The sequence below is a fragment of the Bufo bufo genome, chromosome 9 (genome assembly GCF_905171765.1).
Source record: "Bufo bufo chromosome 9, aBufBuf1.1, whole genome shotgun sequence".
NCBI lineage: Eukaryota > Metazoa > Chordata > Amphibia > Anura > Bufonidae > Bufo > Bufo bufo.
In genome coordinates, this window is record NC_053397.1 from 82,971,043 (window position 1) to 82,992,754 (window position 21,712).

Consider the following 21,712-nt stretch of genomic DNA (forward strand, 5'->3'; position numbering starts at 1 on the left):
CTAAATGTGTGACAGTGGCCTGTTCCAGTGGTGGGTGACGTGAAGCCTGATTCTCTGCTATGACATGAATACAGATTCTGCGCTGACATAAGGCCAGATTCTCTGTTACGGGACCGCTCTCCTCTGCCTGGGTGCCTGGGCCTAAATGTGTGACAGTGGCCTGTTCCAGTGGTGGGTGACGTGAAGCCTGATTCTCTGCTATGACATGAATACAGATTCTGCGCTGACATAAGGCCAGATTCTCTGTTACGGGACCGCTCTCCTCTGCCTGGGTGCCTGGGCCTAAATGTGTGACAGTGGCCTGTTCCAGTGGTGGGTGACGTGAAGCCTGATTCTCTGCTATGACATGAAGACAGATTCTGCGCTGACATAAGGCCAGATTCTCTGTTACGGGACCGCTCTCCTCTGTCTGGGTGCCGGGGCCTAAATGTGTGACAGTGGCCTGTTCCAGTGGTGGGTGACGTGAAGCCTGATTCTCTGCTATGACATGAATACAGATTCTGCGCTGACATAAGGCCAGATTCTCTGTTACGGGACCGCTCTCCTCTGCCTGGGTGCCTGGGCCTAAATGTGTGACAGTGGCCTGTTCCAGTGATGGCTGACGTGAAGCCTGATTCTCTGCTATGACATGAAGACAGATTCTGCGCTGACATAAGGCCAGATTCTCTGTTACGGGACCGCTCTCCTCTGTCTGGGTGCCGGGGCCTAAATGTGTGACAGTGGCCTGTTCCAGTGGTGGGTGACGTGAAGCCTGATTCTCTGCTATGACATGAATACAGATTCTGCGCTGACATAAGGCCAGATTCTCTGTTACGGGACCTCTCTCCTCTGCCTGGGTGCCTGGGCCTAAATGTGTGACAGTGGCCTGTTCCAGTGGTGGGTGACGTGAAGCCTGATTCTCTGCTATGACATGAAGACAGATTCTGCGCTGACATAAGGCCAGATTCTCTGTTACGGGACCGCTCTCCTCTGTCTGGGTGCCGGGGCCTAAATGTGTGACAGTGGCCTGTTCCAGTGGTGGGTGACGTGAAGCCTGATTCTCTGCTATGACATGAAGACAGATTCTGCGCTGACATAAGGCCAGATTCTCTGTTACGGAACCGCTCTCCTCTGTCTGGGTGCCGGGGCCTAAATGTGTGACAGTGGCCTGTTCCAGTGGTGGGTGACGTGAAGCCTGATTCTCTGCTATGACATGAAGACTGATTCTGCGCTGACATAAGGCCAGATTCTCTGTTACGGGACCTCTCTCCTCTGTCTGGGTGCCGGGGCCTAAATGTGTGACAGTGGCCTGTTCCAGTGGTGGGTGACGTGAAGCCTGATTCTCTGCTATGACATGAAGACAGATTCTGCGCTGACATAAGGCCAGATTCTCTGTTACGGGACCGCTCTCCTCTGTCTGGGTGCCGGGGCCTAAATGTGTGACAGTGGCCTGTTCCAGTGGTGGCTGACGTGAAGCCTGATTCTCTGCTATGACATGAAGACAGATTCTGCGCTGACATAAGGCCAGATTCTCTGTTACGGGACCTCTCTCCTCTGCCTGGGTGCCTGGGCCTAAATGTGTGACAGTGGCCTGTTCCAGTGGTGGCTGACGTGAAGCCTGATTCTCTGCTATGACATGAAGACAGATTCTGCGCTGACATAAGGCCAGATTCTCTGTTACGGGACCGCTCTCCTCTGTCTGGGTGCCGGGGCCTAAATGTGTGACAGTGGCCTGTTCCAGTGGTGGGTGACGTGAAGCCTGATTCTCTGCTATGACATGAATACAGATTCTGCGCTGACATAAGGCCAGATTCTCTGTTACGGGACCTCTCTCCTCTGCCTGGGTGCCTGGGCCTAAATGTGTGACAGTGGCCTGTTCCAGTGGTGGGTGACGTGAAGCCTGATTCTCTGCTATGACATGAAGACAGATTCTGTGCTGACATAAGGCCAGATTCTCTGTTACGGGACCTCTCTCCTCTGCCTGGGTGCCTGGGCCTAAATGTGTGACAGTGGCCTGTTCCAGTGGTGGCTGACGTGAAGCCTGATTCTCTGCTATGACATGAAGACAGATTCTGCGCTGACATAAGGCCAGATTCTCTGTTACGGGACCGCTCTCCTCTGTCTGGGTGCCGGGGCCTAAATGTGTGACAGTGGCCTGTTCCAGTGGTGGGTGACGTGAAGCCTGATTCTCTGCTATGACATGAATACAGATTCTGCGCTGACATAAGGCCAGATTCTCTGTTACGGGACCGCTCTCCTCTGCCTGGGTGCCTGGGCCTAAATGTGTGACAGTGGCCTGTTCCAGTGGTGGGTGACGTGAAGCCTGATTCTCTGCTATGACATGAAGACAGATTCTGTGCTGACATAAGGCCAGATTCTCTGTTACGGGACCTCTCACCTCTGTCTGGGTGCCGGGGCCTAAATATTTGACAGTGGCCTGTTCCAGTGGTGGGTGACGTGAAGCCTGATTCTCTGCTATGACATGAAGACTGATTCTGCGCTGACATAAGGCCAGATTCTCTGTTACGGGACCTCTCTCCTCTGTCTGGGTGCCGGGGCCTAAATGTGTGACAGTGGCCTGTTCCAGTGGTTGGTGACGTGAAGCCTGATTCTCTGCTATGACATGAAGACTGATTCTGTGCTGACATGAAGCCAGATTCTCTGCTATGGCATGAAGAGACTGATTCTCTGCTGACATGAAGCCAGATTCTTTGCTATGGCATGAAGAGACTGATTCTCTGCTGACGTGAAGCCAGATTCTCTGCTATGGGACCTCTGTCCAATTGATATTGGTTAATTTTTATTTTTTTTATTTTTATTTTAATTCATTTCCCTATCCACATTTGTTTGCAGGGGACTTACCTACATGTTGCTGCCTTTTGCAGCCCTCTAGCTCTTTCCTGGGCTGTTTTACAGCCATTTTAGTGCCGAAAAGTTCGGGTCCCCATTGACTTCAATGAGGTTCGGGTTCGGGACGAAGTTCGGGTCGGGTTCGGATCCCGAACCCGAACATTTCCGGGAAGTTCGGCCGAACTTCTCGAACCCGAACATCCAGGTGTTTGCTCAACTCTACTTATGATCCACATTGGAAAATCCAGTAATCTTCATGGTCATGTGATATACGATACCAATTTCCAGCCCAAAGTTTTTTTAACCCTTTTCAATACCAATAATTCTAATAATATAATTAATAAATGTATGTTTCCCTGCCGCCATCGCCACTATCTAAAAAAGGGGTAGTTGCGAGGGCAAGGAGGGGCCAGTGGCCTGAACACTGGTATAAAAGACTGAAATTTACGCCAGCTAGGAGGTGCCATAGATTTCAGTTTAGGGGCACAGACTTTGAGAGCTAAGCCTAATTTATGACGAAACATGAGCCTCATAAATTAGATGCAGCCTTCCACAGAGCACGTGGACTTTAAGCACAAAACTCATTGATTTTCCTGACTAAAAGATCTATTTGCATCTGCCAATCCTAGTTTGCTACAGTATAAAGCGTAGCTACTAAACACATTTAAATAAAGTAGATATATGTGCGAGTTTTCATATCAGCCAATATGCAATATTCATTTTTCTACACCTCCTATGTTTACTTAGCTTTTTGCTTTTAATGAATAGTTAAGGGGAAAAAAAGTCACCAAATGATCCAGCACTGAATTATTGTAGATCAACTGTCGCTGGAAACACTAATAGAGATGGAGTGATGCTCCTTCAGACAAATGGCATGCCTCAGTGGTTGTCTATCTGATGTAAAGAGTATTCCACATCAACCCCAGTCACTGAAATTATCTTCCATGTGAAAGTGATGAGGTCAAATGCTGAAGAATAATCACTATTTCCAGATCAAATGACTTGTCTCCAACCAAAATACATTCATATTTGAAATAACAATAGCATTTAACTTATAGTTAACAAATCAGCATAAAAAAGAAATCATTCGAAAACAACTTCTTTGTTTCAAATTTTCCAAAGGCACATAAATCATAGTATGGCCCCATCAGTTCTTATTCATAAATCAACTATGCATAGAAAATAAATAAATACAAGACTTTAATATCAAATATAATATAGTGGAACTTACAAAGGTTACTTTTTCTGCTTGTGGAGAGCACCAGAACTGGAGTAGGAAGTGTTATAGACCAGGCAATGCTTCCTGGGATAAAGGATATGCAGATTAGTTGTCTTCCATTGAAAGAAAGCTATCTATGTAGTACCACTTAGCAGAGGTAGTTAACGTTTGGTCAGTGTCTAACCGTTAATGTGTTTTGCAACATGACAAAGAATATTAGCTAAACCAAGAGCTTTCTCCAAAAATAAAAGGGAAACCAACTGAAACCAACTGTTTCTGAGTTCTTGCTTTGGACTGATGATGGGTAAGAAGAACCCTGAAACAGCTGTCTGCAGTTGGGTTCCTTTTTCCTTTACAGAAGGATTTTGGTTTGACTAATATCCTTTGTCAAAGCTTATTAAAAGGTCAGACATTGACTATATGGTGGATTCATCTGCTAGGTGGCACTACAGACACTGCTTCATTTCTCTTGGAAGAGAGCTAGTCAGCAGCTTCTTTTGAGTGTTATGCATGTCCACAGTAGTAGAGATGGCAACATAGATTCACCAGGTTGAACATTTTTAGTGAATGAGAATGGAGAAGAGAATTTTTAAATTGCTCATCTGTACACAACATTTAAAAACACGTAAAATAGATAAAAACAAATATATAATTTATAGGTAAAACCAGTAGTCATATGATAGATCCTGCAGTGACCATTACGGTGTCCTTGAACAAATTTTGACTTTAATGTCACTTGTGTGGTACACTGTGATGAATTTTGTGCTTACAGTACTTACATAAAAAAAAACAGGGCAGCGCTGTGGCTCAGTGGTAAGCACTATTGCCTTGCACTGCTGTGGCCCAAGGAGAACATCTGCATCAAGTTTGTATGTTCTCCCCGTGTTTGCATGGGTTTCCCCCGGGTATTCAAGCTTCCTCCCACACTCCAAAGATATACAGATAGAGAATTTAGATTGTGAGCCCCATTGGGGACAGCCTGATGCTAATGTCTGTAAAGCGTTACCGAATATAGTAGCGTTATATAAGTGCATAAAATAAATACTATTAGGTTAAAGAGCACCCATGGGTGCTGTTTTCAGTGTGTGTGTGGGGGTCTTCATTAGCTGTAGAAGATTATGGCCCAATTCTGATTTATTCCACAGTAGCTAGCGGTTATTATGAAGGCTTGACAGGCTGGTTGTATCCAGGATATTGTCATGATGCTAAATATCTTAAAATTATGTCAAATGAAAAGTTCTAAGGGTGCACTAACAATACAACTAAATCATACATTAGAAGTATATTTAAGCAGAGTTTCCTTTATTGTATACCTCCGTTGTATGCCACTAGGATTACAGTGATATATGTAACCCATGGAATGCCATATTAAAAACATACACTGCACAGTATGTAAGTATTTTCACTGGATGCCTGTGTATAAAACAGAGTAGTCCACTATGCTTTTCTATAGAGCAAAAAGAAAGGTTTAACAATGTATCCTAGAGCTAGTTTACGGAAGCATATGCCAGATCAGATTTCATCTGTTCCCCAGTTCACATACAATACATTCTTAAAGACTTATACCAATATATATGAAACATTAAATTGTTACGTTTCATGTCAATACAACTCCAATCATCTGAGACTCTCCAACTCCCCAGCCACATGGCTACTACAATATAAGTAATATACATAATGAATGCATTTGTAATATTGAGCAACTAGCAAAGTCCATCATATCACAAAGGTCAATCTATATCCTGCGCATTGATTTATCACTTCTTTTCAAAGCAGGATTCTGAGCTGTCGTCTCTGTTCATTTAATGCATAAAATGAAGATGTTACATAATTCAGAACACTAAATTAGAGACCCTGTAAGCATTGTTAGACAGTCTAGTATAGTCTTGAACAAAGGGACGGTTTTCAAGGAAATGCCAGATTAAATTAGCCAGTGTGTTGCACTGGACCTTCCAAGCGAAGCCTGCGGCAAATAGCAAATCTCACCACAACTCAGCTGACACATTCATCTAAAGCAAGGGAAATCTCTTCCTGCTATTCCCGGACCTCAACTGTGTCCTTGCTAGCCCAAAAAAAAGGACAAATTAGATGTAGAAAAAAATTGTACATTACAAATAACAGTTCAGAAAGTCTGATAGCAGCAAGCGTACTAGAAACTTGAAATAGCTCAACTGCATCTGATACAATTTTATTTCGCCTCTAAAAATTTGCATTATTTCGTTTTCTAAAGTAGAAACAATGACAAGTATTATATAAAACATGATAAAAAAAAAGCAGGACAATGCATGAAAAAGATCAGTGTATTGTAATTTATCTGGAAATAGGGATATCTTAAAGGGAAATTCCAGGATTTGTATAGTGATGATGCAGCATCCTGCTCCAAGAGTCAGCATAAATTACAAACTGCCGGAGGTTAACAAAAGGTATATGCTTTAATATGTAATACCTGCATATGAATATGAATATTTTTAGCCATCACTAGATAAGCACACTCCACATAGTTTGACCCCACCTGTGTATATCTCCACATCCTGATATAGAAGAGTGGATTAGCAACCTGTTCAAATAATGTTGCAGAAGTGTTTGCCTGCTGCTGAGCTGAATGCCCTTTTTGGTTTATAAAGTATTATACCCCACATCTGGATGCTAAGATACAAGTAATTTAGCAAACTGCAGAGTAAGACAGATCGCCTCAAATATTTTAACCAATTAAGGACCCATGACGTACCGGTACGGCATGGTTCCCGAGTCCTTAAAGACCCATGACGTACCGGTACGTCATGTGTATTTCCGATCACCGCCGCCCGGCGGGCTGTGATCGGAACCCGGTGCCTGCTCAAATCATTGAGCAGGCACCTTGGCTATAGGTGGGGGGTCCCGTGACCCCCCCGTGTCGGTGATCGCCGCAAACCGCAGGTCAATTCAGACCTGCGGTTTGCGGCTTTACCTGCGGTTTGCGGCGGCGTGTGGCAGTGCCATCGGGTCCCCATGCGGCTGTAGGGGGGACCCGATGGCATGGAAGGTAGCGCGATGCCTAAGGAAGGCATTGCGCAGCCTTCCGGTGACAAGCCTGTGAGATCCAGCCCCATGGATGTCACAGGCCGGAAGCTGTATGAGTAATACACACAGTATTACTCATACAGCCAATGCATTCCAATACAGTATTGGAATGCATTGTAAAGGATTAGACCAGTCCAAAAGTGGTACAAAAAATAAAGTGAAAAAAAAAGTTGAAAAAATAAAGTTTTCCCCCCAAAAAATTAAAAGTTTCAAGTAAAAATAAACAAAAACGTCATTTTCCCCAAATAAAGTAAAGTATACATATTAGGTATCGCTGTGTCCATATCGACCGGCTCTATAAACATATCACATGACCTAACCCCTCAGATGAACACCGTAAAAATTAAAAACTGTGCTAAATAAACAATTTTTTTGTCACCTTACATCACAAAAAGTACAACAGCGAGCGATCAAAAAGGCGTTGGCCCACCAAAATAGTACCAATCGAACCGTCACCTCATCCCGCAAAAAATGAGCCCCTACCTGAGACAATCGCCCAAAAAAAAAAAAAATATGGCTCAGAATATGGAGACACTAAAACATCATTTTTTTTTGTTTTAAAAAAGCTGTTATTGTGTAAAACTTACATAAATAAAAAAAAAGTATACATATTTGGTATCGCTGCGTTCGTATCAACCGGTCTATAAAAATATCACATGACTTAACCCCTCAGATGAACACCGTAAAAAATAAAAAATAAAAACTGTGCTAAATAAACCATTTTTTGTCACCTTACATCACAAAAAGTGTAATAGCAAGCAATCAAAAAGTCATATGCACCCCAAGATAGTGCCAATCTAACCGTCATCTCATCCCGCAAAAAATGAGACCCTACCTATGATAATAGCCCAAAAACTGAAAAAACTATCGCTCTCAGAATATGGAGACACTAAAACATGATTTTTTTTTGTTTCAAAAATGATATTATTGTGTAAAACTTACATAAAAAAAAAGTATACATATTAGGTATCGCCGCGTCCGTATCGACCGGCTCTATAAAAATACCACATGACCTAACCCCTCTGATGAACACCGTAAAAAATGTAAAATAAAAACTGTGCTAAATAAACCATTTTTTGTCACCTTACATCACAAAAAGTGTAATAGTAAGCGATCAAAAAGTCACACGCACCCCAAAATAGTGTCAATAAAACCGTCATCTCATCCCGCAAAAATCATACCCTACCCAAGGTAATCGCCCAAAAACTGAAAAAATTATGGCTCTCAGACTATGGAAACACTAAAACATGATTTTCTTTGCTTCAAAAAAGAAATCATTGTGTAAAACTTACATAAATAAAAAAAAGTATACATATTAGGTATCGCCGCGTCCGTGACAACCTGGTCTATAAAAATATCACATAATCTAACCTGTCAGATGAATGTTGTAAATAACAAAAAAAAAAAAACGGTGCCAAAACAGCAATTTTTTGTTATCTTGCCTCACAAAAAGTGTAATATAGAGCAACTAAAAATCATATGTACCCTAAATTAGTACCAACAATACTGCCACCCTATCCCGTAGTTTCTAAAATGGGGCAATTTTTTTGGAGTTTATACTTTAGAGGTGCATCAGGGGGGCTTCAAATGGGACATGGTGTAAAAAAAAACAGTCCAGCAAAATCTGACTTCCAAAAACCGTATGGCATTCCTTTCCTTCTGCACCCTGCCGTGTGCTTGTACAGCTGTTTACGACCACATATGGGGTGTTTCTGCAAACTACAGAATCAGGGCCATAAATATTGAGTTTTGTTTGGCTGTTAACCCCTTGCTTTGTTACTGGGAAAAATGGATTAAAATGGAAAATTTGCCAAAAAATTGAAATTTTGAAATTTCATCTCCATTTGCCAATAACTCTTGTGGAACACCTAAAGGGTTAATGATGTTTGTAAAATCTGTTTTGAATACCTTGAGGGGTGTATTTTCTTAGATAGGGTCACTTTTATGGAGTTTCTACTCTAGGGTTGCATCAGCGGGGCTTCAAATGGGACATGGTGTAAAAAAAAACAGTCCAGCAAAATCTGCCTTCCAAAAACCGTATGGCATTCCCTTCCTTCTGCGCCCTGCCGTGTGCCCGTACAGTAGTTTACGACCACATATGGGGTGTTTCTGTAAACTACAGAATCAGGGACATAAATATTGAGTTTTCTTTGGCTGTTAACCCTTGCTTTTTAAAAGTAAAAAAAAATATTAACATGGAAAATCTGCCAAAAAAGTGAAATTTTTAAATTGTAACTCTATGTTCCATAAATTCTTGTGGAACACCAAAGCGTTTACGACGTTTGTAAAATCAGTTTTGAATACCTTGAGAGGTGTAGTTTCTTAGATGGGTCACTTTTATGGAGTTTCTACTCTAGGGGTGCATCAGGGGGGCTTCAAATGGGACATGGTGTCAAAAAAAGCAGTCCAGCAAAATCTGCCTTCAAAAAACCGTATGGCATTCCTTTCCTTCTGCGCCCTGCCGTGTGACTGTACAGTAGTTTACGACCACATATGGGGTGTTTCTGTAAACTACAGAATCAGGGCCATAAATATTGAGTTTGGTTTGGCTGTTAACCCTTGGTTTGTAACGGGAAAAAAATGATTAAAATTGTATCTCTATTTTACTTTAATTCTTGTGGAACACCTAAAGGGTTAACAAAGTTTGTCAAATTAGTTTTGAATACCTTGAGGGGTGTAGTTTATAGAATAGGGTCATTTTTGGGTGGTTTCTATTATGTAAGCCTTGAAAGGTGACTTCAGACCTGAACCTTTCCCTAAAAATTAGGTTTTTGAAAATTTCTGAAAAATTTCAAGATTTGCTTCTAAACTTCTAAGCCTTGTAACATCCCCAAAAAATAAAATATCATTCACAAAATGATCCAAACATGAAGTAGACATATGGGGAATATAAAGTAATAACTATTTTTGAAGGTATTACTATGTATTATAGAAGTAGAGAAATTGAAACTTGGAAATTTAGAATTTTTTAATAAATAAAAATGATTTTTTTTTAACTTCATTTTACCAGTGTCAAGAAGTACAATATGTGACGAAAAAACAATCTCAGAATGGCCTGGATAAGTCAAAGTGTTTTAAAGTTATCAGCACTTAAAGTGACACTGGTCAGATTTTAAAAAAAATGGCCAAGTCCTTAAGGTGAAATAGGGGTTAAAGAGACAGCTTTTGGCCTATGATTACCTGTGCAGCGGTGAGAATGGTAACATCTGAGGAAACTGCATTTCTGTGTAGCATCAGCTGGTCCTGGGCTATTTGCATTTAAATTTTTCCGTAAAGAAACCGCTCTGCTGCATAACTGTCTCCTCATTGCTTACTGCATTACATTTTTACCGCAAGGTGTTGACTGCCCAACAACAGGGACCCTGCCTCACACTGTTAAACAATCAACACCACCAAGGGCGCCGTGACTGCCATGAGGCAGGAGGATCCCAGGAACTTGAGCGGAACCAATGTATTTTTCTTCTCCCTGCCCATAGGCCCACGGAGCTTCAGAACCATGAGTACAACTACTACAACACTCATCCGGCAACCCACACTCATGCACGCTCATGCAGCCCAGCACACTGCAATGACCTACTGTATCCTCATGATAGGCCATCAATATCTGATCTGCAGGGGTCCAACATCCCACATCCCCAACATTCTGCTGTTTCAGCATTAGTGGATGGATCTAATAATCAAAGCACTCTGTAGTACTCTGAAACAGCTGATTGGCATCGATATTAAAACCCTGGACCTCTTTAATATACCATTATCAGATCTGTGGCCCTCAAAATCACTAAACTAACTGCTTTAGTAGCCTGCAATGTGTCACTGGAATTAAGACTACTGTATAAATAGTAAAATAAAAAGAGATTACACATTCCTAACTTTCCTGTGTGTGAAGCATGGAGCAAAAGTATTTTGAAAATTAAAAGGGTTACCGATAATTAAAGTAAATAATGAAAAACATCTAGTACATGACAATCTCTCTCTAACAAAGCCATAACCAGCTCTGTACCACACATGGATCCAAAGATATCCCAATTCATTGCTCCAGCTGCTCTGCTAGATTTATTTTAAGCTGGCAGTTCATGGGTGTGTCCTTTTTTAAGGGGTGTGTCTTTTCTGCTGCAGTTCTCTCCCTGTAACTGTCACAGGTAGGGCTGGTGGCAATTGAAGAATAGAACTGAACATGTGAGAAATAAGTAAAAAAAAAAGAGCAGGTGATACAATAGAGATCTCATAGTTTAAGATGAGTGAATTGATTCTAACAAATGTATTATTCTCATCAGCAGGACTATCCCTGCAGGTGAAGAGTGTCCCCCTGCCGTAACATTGACGTGGCCTGACATTTAGCTCAGCCCTGACAATTTCCTGCCTTTGTCGATTTTTTAATTGGCTGAGCAAGGGCAGAAGAGCGCCTTCAGCTTCGAAGCAGTGAAGTGTAGTGGTGCCCTCGCAGTTAGTTCTCCAAAGCCAAAGTAGAGCTTCTGCCATTGCTCTGCTAATTTCTGCAGTGGTGAAGGCAGGAAGTTGCTAGGGCTAGGCTAAATGCTTGGTCCTGTCAATCTTGCGGCAGGTGGGTGCCTGTGGGGTTACTCAGTGGCTATACCAAATTTTTTATTACACTCAATTATATTATTTATTTTCAGGAGGCACAGTGTATTCATGTACTATCGATCATGTACTAAGGATAAATGTACAGTAGTATCTATCTAGTTAATCTTGGCGGACATTCAGTAATATATTGTTAGTGATTTATTATTAGAGTTGAGCGGACACCTGGATGTTCGGGTTCGAGGGGTTAGGCCGAACTTCGGAAAAAAGTTCGAGTTCGGGACCCGAACTTGACCCGAACTTAACACTGAACCCAAACCCCATTAAAGTCAATGGGGACCCGAACTTTTGAGCACTAAAATCGCTGTAAAAATGTCATGGAAAGGGCTAGAGGGCTGCAAATAACGTCAAAATGTGGTTAAGAGCATGGCAAGTGCTCTGCAAACAAATGTGGATAGGGAAATGACTTAACCACTTGCCATCTGGGCCATTTGCCCCCTTCCTGACCAGGCCTAATTTTGCAAAACTGAAATATCTCACTTTATGTGGTAATAACTTTGGAACGCCTTTATTTATCCAAGTCATTCAGAGATTGTTTTCTCGTGACACATTGTACTTCATGATAGTCATAAATTTGAGTCAAAATATTTCACCTTTATTTATGAAAAAATCCCAAATTTACCCAGAAATTTGAAAAATTCGCAATTTTCTAAATTTCAATTTCTCTGCTTTTAAAACAGAAAGTGATACCTCATAAAATATTTATTACTTAACATTCCCCATATGTCTACTTTATGTTGGCATCATTTTGGAAATGTCATTTTATTTTTTTAGGACGTTAGAAGGCTTAGAAGTTTAGAAGCAATTCTTCAAATTTTTAAGAAAATTGCCAAAACCCACTTTTTAAGGACCAGTTCAGGTCTGAAGTCACTTTGTGGGGCCTACATAGTGGATACCCCCATAAATGACCCCATTGTAGAAACTACACCCCTCAAGGTATTCAAAACCGTTTTTACAAACTTTGTTCACCCTTTAGGCCTCTTTCACACGGGCGTTGCGGAAAAATGTGCGGGTGCGTTGCGGGAACACCCGCGATTTTTCCGCGCGAGTGCAAAACATTGTAATGCGTTTTGCACTCGCGTGAGAAAAATCGCGCGTGTTTGGTACCCAAACCCGAACTTCTTCACAGAAGTTCGGGCTTGGGATCGGTGTTCTGTAAATAGTATTATTTTCCCTTATAACATGGTTATAAGGGAAAATAATAGCATTCTGAATACAGAATGCATAGTAAAACAGGGCTGGAGGGGTTAAAAAAAATAAAAAATCATTTAACTCACCTTAATCCACTTGCTCGCGATGCCCGGCATCTCCGTCTGACTCTTTTACTGTATAGGACCTGTGGAGAGCATTAACTATAGTTTAAGGACCTGGGATGACGTCACTCTGGTCATCACATGGTACGTCACATGATCTTTTACCATGGTGAATCACCATGGTAAAAGATCATGTGATGTACCATGTGATGACCGGAGTGACGTCATCCCAGGTCCTTAAACTTTGGTAATGCTCTCCACAGGTCCTATACAGTAAAAGAGTCAGACGGAGATGCCGGGCATCGCGAGCAAGTGGATTAAGGTGAGTTAAATGATTTTTTATTTTTTTTAACCCCTCCAGCCCTGTTTTACTATGCATTCTGTATTCAGAATGCTATTATTTTCCCTTATAACCATGTTATAAGGGAAAATAATAAGGTTCGGGTCTCCATCCCAATCGTCTCCTAGCAACCGTGCGTGAAAATCGCACCGCATCCGCACTTGCTTGCGGATGCTTGCGATTTTCACGCAACCCCATTCATTTCTATGGGGCCTGCGTTACGTGAAAAACGCACAAAGAGGAGCATGCTGCGATTTTCACGCAATGCAAAAGTGATGCGTGAAAATCACCGCTCGTGTGCACAGCCCCATAGAAATGAATGGGTCAGTATTCAGTGCGGGTGCAATGCGTTCACCTCCCGCATCGCATCCACGAGGAATACTCGCTCGTGTGAAAGGGGCCTTAGGCGTTCCACAAGAATTAAAGGAAAATGGAGATAACATTTTTAAATTTCACTTTTTTGGCAGATTTTCCATTTTAATCCAATTTTTTCTTTAACACATCGATGGTTAACAGCCAAACAAAACTCAATATTTATTACCCAGATTCTGCGGTTTACAGAAACACCCCACATGTGGTCATAAACTGCTGTATGGGCACACGGCTGTCACGGCCATGGCTATGACCGTGACTCCTGTACCGCATGCGGTTGTCAGCGGTTTAGTTTGGTTGTCAATCACAGGTGAGGGCTGTGGTATTTGCCTCACCTGTGGTTGCCGCTGGCAACAGTATGTATGTGGCAGCGTAGCAGTCTGTGCTGTGCCATTGCAGCTTGCTATGTTGTGCATGCGGTTTCCTGTGATGTGTGTATGTGTGCACTTGGTTTTATGTTATTGTGTGCACGTCCCCTTCTCCCTGCTGCTTGGCCAGTGAGACCCCTATTCCTCCGTGCCTAGGAGGAATAGGTAGTCTTACCCTCCTCCTAGTTCAGGGCCGTCCTGAGGGCTTCCAGGGACTATTAGGTTCCAGTGTATGAGTCCTCCCACCATCATGGTCGGCTCATGCGGACAGGAGACAGGGTCAGTGCTTGGGACGCAATAGGAGGTGACCTGCTCCCTAATGCTGTTGCCCTGGCCGAGTAGCGACCGGACATTTCTGAGCATCGCACGGCTGAGGGTTTTCCCCATCCTCAGCCGTGACAACGGCAGGGCGCAGAAGAAAAGGAACTCCACATGGTTTTTAGATGCCATGTCCCATTTGAAGCCCCCTGATGCACCCTTACAGTAGAAACTCCCAAGAAGTGACCCCATTTTGGAAACTAGGGGATAAGGTGCCAGTTTTATTAGTACTATTTTTGGGTACATATGATTTTTTGATCATTCATTATAACACTTTATGGGGCAAGGTGACCAAAAAATTGGTTGTTTTAGCACAGTTTCTATTTATTTATTTTTACAGCGTTCACCTGAGGGGTTCAGTCAAGTGACATTTTTATAGAGCAGATTGTTACTGCTAATATGTATACTTTTTCTCATTTAATAAAGTTTTACACAATAATAGCATTTTTGAAACAAAAAAATTATGTTTTAATGTGTCCATGTTCTGAGAGCTATAGTTTTTAATTTTTTGAGAGATTTTCTTATGTAGGGGCTCATTTTTTGCGGGATGAGGTGACGGTTTTATTGGTACCATTTTGTGGGACATACGCGTTTTTGATCACTTGGTGTTGCACCTTTTGTGATGTAAGGTGACAAAAATTGCTTGTTTTGACACAGTTTTTTTTTTTTTTTTTACGGTGTTCATCTGAGGGGTTAGCTCATGTGATATTTTTATAGAGCTGGTTTTTACGGACGCGGCAATACCAAATATGTCTATTTTATTTTATTTTTTCTATTTTTAACATTTTTTTTTATTCCTTACTTGGGGACTTTTTTTTTAACATGTGAAACTTTTTTTTATTTTATTTTCTCAACCCTTTATTTTTTTTTTTTTTATTTTACACTTTTCGTCCCCCATAAGGTCATACAAGACCTCTGGGGGACATTTGCTTCACTTTTTCATTTTTTTTTCCACTGTTGATTTCTCCTGTAACTGGGGCTGACATAGTAGCCCCAGTTACAGAAGAAATGCACCCCTCAGAGAGGCTGTACAGCATAATTCTGCGCTGTACAGCCTCAGAGCAGGGCTGATCGAGGTCTGTGAAAGACCTCACACAGCTCCTGCACTCTCCGGTCACGGCGGTCACATGACCGCCGGGCCGGAACAGGAAGCGCATAGCGCTTCCTGCTCTGCATACACAGCGCTCGCGCCTGGGCACTGTCCCTGCCTTCTCTCTGGGTTGCCCTGCTGTCACTGACAGCGGGCAACCCGATCAGCAGCTGCACGATTAGCATGCAACTGCACTTTCTGAACGCACGTTTTAAAACGTGCGTTCAGAAATAGAGATCCACCCATAGGACGTTTATAGTGCATGGGCGGACGGAAAGTGGTTAAAATAACATAAAATACGTAAAAATAAAAAATTATAATCTTGATCTAGGAGGACCAGGTCCATATGGAGTAGGAGGTTGAGGAGGCGGTGGATGTGGCGGTGTAGGTGGAAGTGGCGGTGGAGGAGGTAGCCTACACTGCTTTTTGGTTTTAAATTTTTATTTTATTTTTTAAATTAGGGTACACCCCAAAACATTGGGAAATATTACCCTCCAGTCGTGCTAAACACACGTACAGACAATACACCGGCTGCAGGGCAGGCCAGCACCTCCAAGGCGTAAAGGGCAAGCTCAGGCCATGTGCCTAATTTGGAGACCCAGAAGTTGCAGGGGCTGACTCCTGTTCGTGTAGGCGTGTGCATACTTACTGCCCCACCCACCATGTTGCACGTCCCCGTGATGTTCAATTTAATATCTTCTCTATCAACTTTCGATATTCTTTTATGCGCCTACTATGGTGATTACGGGTCGCGGGGAATCAGGGTTCCAGGCCGGAGAGGGAGCGTGAGAAAAAGAGACTAAATTTAAGGGAGATACATTTATTTAAAAAATTTGGGATCAAGAAGAAATGTGGGAAAAGTTATTGAGGCACAAATGTGGGACAAATTACAGAAGACCAAATGAGGGCCGAAAGAGTCAAGCGGAATTGTGGGAAAAGCTATTCAGGTGCAAATGTTAGCCAAAAGAGTATAGCGGAAATGTGGGACAAAGTATTGAAGCTTAAATGTGTACAACTTGCTTAAGTTTAAGCATTGAATCAAAGGAGGTGGCGCGCATCAATTAAAGAAACATTTCAGAAATTTTATTCCCTGTCACCTATGCAGAGCAGGGGTTTATTCACGTCTAAAATTGTATAATGTCAACCCAAGAATGTAACAGAAAAATTACAGAAATTAATAAACCTGTCTACTTGGTAGAGCAGGGGTCTATGACAGAAAACAATTGTTTATTGTCACCCGAAAAAGTAAAATAAAAATTATTGAAATTTATTAAGCTGTCAACTAGGTAGAGGAGGGGTATATTACACCCAAAAATTGGTGAATTTGACACTAAAATGTAACTGACAAATGTTATATTTTTTTTTTTTACCGGTCTAATAGGTATAGCAGTGGTATTTCACACCAAAAAAATGCTGAATTTCAGCAGAAAATTTTACTGTTTTTTTTTTTACCGTCATACTAGGTATAGCAGTGGTACTATACACCCAAAAATTTGTGAATTTCACCAGAAAATGTTAATGACAATTTTATTTTATTTTTTTAACCGGCCTACTAGGTATAGCAGTGGCACTATACACCCAAAAATTGGTGAATTTCACCCGAAAATGTTAATGATAATTTTTTAATATATTTTTTTTTAACCGGCCTACTAGGTAGAGCAGTTGTACATCACACCCAAAAATTTGTGAATTTCACCATAAAATGTAAGAGACCAATTTTTTTATTCCCTGTCTACTAGGTATAGCAGTGGTACTTCACACCCAAAAATTGTTGAATTTTAACTGCAAATGTAACTGACAAATATATATTTTTTGTTAACCGGCCTACTAGGTATAGCAGTGGTACTATACACCCAAAAATTGGTGAATTTCACCTGAAAATGTAAATGACAAAGTAGTGAAATGATATAAAATAAAACACGTACAAAAAAAAATTATGGATTTATAAGGTGGAGTTCCATATGGAGTAGGAGTTTGAGGAGCCGGTGGACGTAGCCGAGTAGGTGGAAGCGGTGGTGGAGGAGGACGAGATAGCCAACACAGGTTTTTGGTTTTAATTTTATTTTGTAAAATTAACCACCTCAGCCCCCAGTGCTTAAACACCCTGAATGACCAGGCCACTTTTTACACTTCTGACCTACACTACTTTCACCGTTTATTGCTCGGTCATGCAACTTACCACCCAAATGAATTTTACCTCCTTTTCTTCTCACTAATAGAGCTTTCATTTGGTGGTATTTCATTGCTGCTGACATTTTTACTTTTTTTGTTATTAATCGAAATTTAACGATTTTTTTGCAAAAAAATGACATTTTTCACTTTCAGTTGTAAAATTTTGCAAAAAAAACGACATCCATATAGAAATTTTGCTCTAAATTTATAGTTCTACATGTCTTTGATAAAAAAAAAATGTTTGGGTAAAAAAAAAATGGTTTGGGTAAAAGTTATAGCGTTTACAAACTATGGTACAAAAATGTGAATTTCCGCTTTTTGAAGCAGCTCTGACTTTCTGAGCACCTGTCATGTTTCCTGAGGTTCTACAATGCCCAGACAGTACAAACACCCCACAAATGACCCCATTTCTGAAAGTACACACCCTAAGGTATTCGCTGATGGGCATAGTGAGTTCATAGAACTTTTTATTTTTTGTCACAAGTTAGCGGAAAATGATGATTTTTTTTTTTTTTTCCTTACAAAGTCTCATATTCCACTAACTTGTGACAAAAAATAAAAACTTCTATGAACTCACTATGCCCATCAGCGAATACCTTGGGGTCTCTTCTTTCCAAAATGGGGTCACTTGTGGGGTAGTTATACTGCCCTGGCATTCTAGGGGCCCAAATGTGTGGTAAGGAGTTTGAAATCAAATTCTGTAAAAAATGACCTGTGAAATCCGAAAGGTGCTCTTTGGAATATGGGCCCCTTTGCCCACCTAGGCTGCAAAAAAGTGTCACACATCTGGTATCTCCGTACTCAGGAGAAGGTGGGGAATGTGTTTTGGGGTGTCATTTTATATATACCCATGCTGGGTGAGAGAAATATCTTGGCAAAAGACAACTGTTCCCATTTTTTTATACAAAGTTGTCATTTGACCAAGATATTTATCTCACCCAGCATGGGTATATGTAAAAAGACACCCCAAAACACATTCCTCAACTTCTCCTGAGTACGGGGATACCAGATGTGTGACACTTTTTTGCAGCCTAGGTGGGCAAAGGGGCCCATATTCCAAAGAGCACCTTTCGGATTTCACTCCTCATTTTTTCCTGAATTTGATTTCAAACTCCTTACCACACATTTGGGCCCCTAGAATACCAGGGCAGTATAACTACCCCACAAGTGACCCCATTTTGGAAAGAAGACACCCCAAGGTATTCCGTGAGGGGCATGGCGAGTTCCTAGAATTTTTTATTTTTTGTCACAAGTTAGTGGAAAATGATGATTTTTTTTTTTTTTTTTTTTTTCATACAAAGTCTCATATTCCACAAACTTGTGACAAAAAATAAAAACTTCCATGAACTCACTATGCCCATCAGCGAATACCTTGGGGTCTCTTCTTTCCAAAATGGGGTCACTTGTGGGGTAGTTATACTGCCCTGGCATTCTAGGGGCCCAAATGTGTGGTAAGTAGGTAAATGACCTGTGAAATCCGAAAGGTGCTCTTTGGAATGTGGGCCCCTTTGCCCACCTAGGCTGCAAAAAAGTGTCACACATCTGGTATCTCTGTATTCAGGAGAAGTTGAGGAATGTGTTTTGGGGTGTCTTTTTACATATACCCATGCTGGGTGAGATAAATATCTTGGTCAAATGCCAACTTTGTATAAAAAAATGGGAAAAGTTGTCTTTTGCCAAGATATTTCTCTTACCCAGCATGGGTATATGTAAAATGACACCCCAAAACACATTCCCCAACTTCTCCCGATTACGGAGATACCAGATGTGTGACACTTTTTTGCAGCCGAGGTGGGCAAAGGGGCCCATATTCAAAAGAGCACCTTTCGGATTTCACAGGTCATTTTTTACAGAATTTGATTTCAAACTCCTTACCACACATTTGGGCCCCTAGAATGCCAGGGCAGTATAACTACCCCACAAGTGACCCCATTTTGGAAAGAAGAGACCCCAAGGTATTCGCTGATGGGCAAAGTGAGTTCATGGAAGTTTTTATTTTTTGTCACAAGTTAGTGGAATATGAGACTTTGTATGAAAAATAAAAAAAAAAAAAAAATAAGCATTTTCCACTAACTTGTGACAAAAAATAAAAAATTCTAGGAACTCGCCATGCCCCTCACGGAATACCTTGGGGTGTCTTCTTTCCAAAATGGGGTCACTTGTGGGGTAGTTATACTGCCCTGGCATTTTCCAGGGGCCCTAATGTGTGGTAAGTAGGTAAATGACCTGTGAAATCCTAAAGGTGCTCTTTGGAATATGGGCCCCTTTGCCCACCTAGGCTGCAAAAAAGTGTCACACATGTGGTATCGCCGTATTCAGGAGAAGTTGGGGAATGTGTTTTGGGGTGTCATTTTACATATACCCATGCTGGGTGAGAGAAATATCTTGGCAAAAGACAACTTTTCCCATTTTTTTATACAAAGTTGGCATTTGACCAAGATATTTCTCTCACCCAGCATGGGTATATGTAAAATGACACCCCAAAACACATTCCCCAACTTCTCCTGAGTACGGCGATACCAGATGTGTGACACTTTTTTGCAGCCTAGATGCGCAAAGGTGCCCAAATTCCTTTTAGGAGGGCATTTTTAGACATTTGGATACCAGACTTCTTTTCACGCTTTGGGGCCCCTAGAATGCCAGGGCAGTATAAATACCCCACATGTGACCCCATTTTGGAAAGAAGACACCCCAAGGTATTCAATGAGGGGCATGGCGAGTTCATAGAAATTTTTTTTTTTTGGCACAAGTTAGCGGAAATTGATATTTTTAATTTTTTTCTCACAAAGTCTCCCGTTCCGCTAACTTGGGACAAAAATTTCAATCTTTCATGGACTCAATATGCCCCTCACGGAATACCTGGGGGTGTCTTCTTTCCGAAATGGGGTCACATGTGGGGTATTTATACTGCCCTGGCATTCTAGGGGCCCTAAAGCGTGAGAAGAAGTCTGGAATATAAATGTCTAAAAAATTTTACGCATTTGGATTCCGTGAGGGGTATGGTGAGTTCATGTGAGATTTTATTTTTTGACACAAGTTAGTGGAATATGAGACTTTGTAAGAAAAAAAAAAAAAAAATTCTGCTAACTTGGGCCAAAAAAATATCTGAATGGAGCCTTACAGAGGGGTGATCAATGACAGGGGGGGTGATCAATGACAGGGGGGTGATCAATGACAGGGGGGTGATCAATGACAGGGGGGTGATCAGGGAGTCTATATGGGGTGATAACCACAGTCATTGATCACGCCCGTGTAAGGCTTCATTCAGACGTCCGGATGCGTTTTGCGGATCCGATCCATCTATCAGTGCATCCGTAAAAATCATGCGGACATCTGAATGGAGCTTTACAGGGGGGTAATCAATGACAGGGGGGTGATCAATGACAGGGGGGTGATCAGGGAGTCTATATGGGGTGATCACCACAGTCATTGATCATGCCCCTGTAAGGCTTCATTCAGACGTCCGGATGCGTTTTGCGGATCCGATCCATCTATCAGTGCATCCGTAAAAATCATGCGGACATCTGAATGGAGCTTTACAGGGGGGTAATCAATGACAGGGGGGTGATCAATGACAGGGGGGTGATCAGGGAGTCTATATGGGGTGATCACCACAGTCATTGATCATGCCCCTGTAAGGCTTCATTCAGACGTCCGGATGCGTTTTGCGGATCGGATCCATCTATCAGTGCATCCGTAAAAATCATGCGGACATCTGAATGGAGCTTTACAGGGGGGTAATCAATGACAGGGGGGTGATCACCACAGTCATTGATCATGCCCCTGTAAGGCTTCATTCAGACGACCGGATGCGTTTTGCGGATCCGATCCATGTATCAGTGCATCCGTAAAAATCATGCGGACATCTGAATGGAGCTTTACAGGGGGGTGATCAGGGAGTCTATATGGGGTGATCACCACAGTCATTGATCATGCCCCTGTAAGGCTTCATTCAGACGTCCGGATGCGTTTTGCGGATCCGATCCATCTATCAGTGCATCCGTAAAAATCATGCGGACATCTGAATGGAGCTTTACAGGGGGGTAATCAATGACAGGGGGGTAATCAATGACAGGGGGGTGATCAGGGAGT